This window comes from Mustelus asterias, chromosome 19 (assembly GCF_964213995.1).
Source record: "Mustelus asterias chromosome 19, sMusAst1.hap1.1, whole genome shotgun sequence".
NCBI lineage: Eukaryota > Metazoa > Chordata > Chondrichthyes > Carcharhiniformes > Triakidae > Mustelus > Mustelus asterias.
This window is the reverse complement of record NC_135819.1, coordinates 58,454,029-58,455,088: the sequence shown is the minus strand read 5'-3', so window position 1 is coordinate 58,455,088 and position 1,060 is coordinate 58,454,029.

The window sequence follows — 1,060 nt, the reverse complement described above, 5'->3', positions numbered from 1 at the left end:
GGGGGAGATATGGGGGGAGGGAAGGGAATGGGGGGGCAGATATGGGGGGAGGGAAGGGAATGGGGGGGAGATATGGGGGGAGGGAAGGGAATGGTGGGAGAGATATGGGGGAGGGAAGGGAATGGGGGGGAAATATGGGGGGAGGGAAGGGAATGGTGGGAGAGATATGGGGGGAGGGAAGGGAATGGGGGGGAGATATGGGGGGAGGGAAGGGAATGGTGGGAGAGATATGGGGGGAGGGAAGGGAATGGGGGGAGATATGGGGGGAGGGAAGGGAATGGTGGGAGAGATATGGGGGGAGATATGGGGGGAGGGAAGGGAATGGAGGGAGATATGGGGGGAGGGAAGGGAATGGTGGGAGAGATAGGGGGGGAGAAATGGGGGGAGGGAAGGGAATGGGGGGGGAGATATGGGGGGAGGGAAGGGAATGGGGGGGAGATATGGGGGGAGATATGGGGGGAGGGAAGGGAATGGGGGGGGGAGATATGGGGGGAGGGAAGGGAATGGGGGGGGGGAGATATGGGGGGAGGGAAGGGAATGGGGGGGGAGATATGGGGGGAGGGAAGGGAATGGGGGTGGGAGATATGGGGGGAGATATGGGGGGAGGGAAGGGAATGGGGGGGAGATATGGGGGGAGGGAAGGGAATGGTGGGAGAGATATGGGGGGGGAAGGGAATGGGGGTAGATATGGGGGGAGGGAAGGGAATGGGGGGGGAGATATGGGGGGAGGGAAGGGAATGGGGGGGAGATATGGGGGGAGGGAAGGGAATGGTGGGAGAGATATGGGGGGGAGATATGGGGGGAGGGAAGGGAATGGGGGATTGGGGGGTGGGAAAGGGAGAAAGAATGGGAGATGGGGGGAGATATGGGGGGGAGATATGGGGGGAGGGAAGGGAATGGGGGGGGAGATATGGGGGGAGGGAAGGGAATGGGGGGGGAGATATGGGGGGAGGGAAGGGAATGGGGGGGAGATATGGGGGGAGGGAAGGGAATGGTGGGAGAGATATGGGGGGGGAAGGGGGGAGGGAAGGGAATGTGGGGGGAGATATGGGGGGAGGGG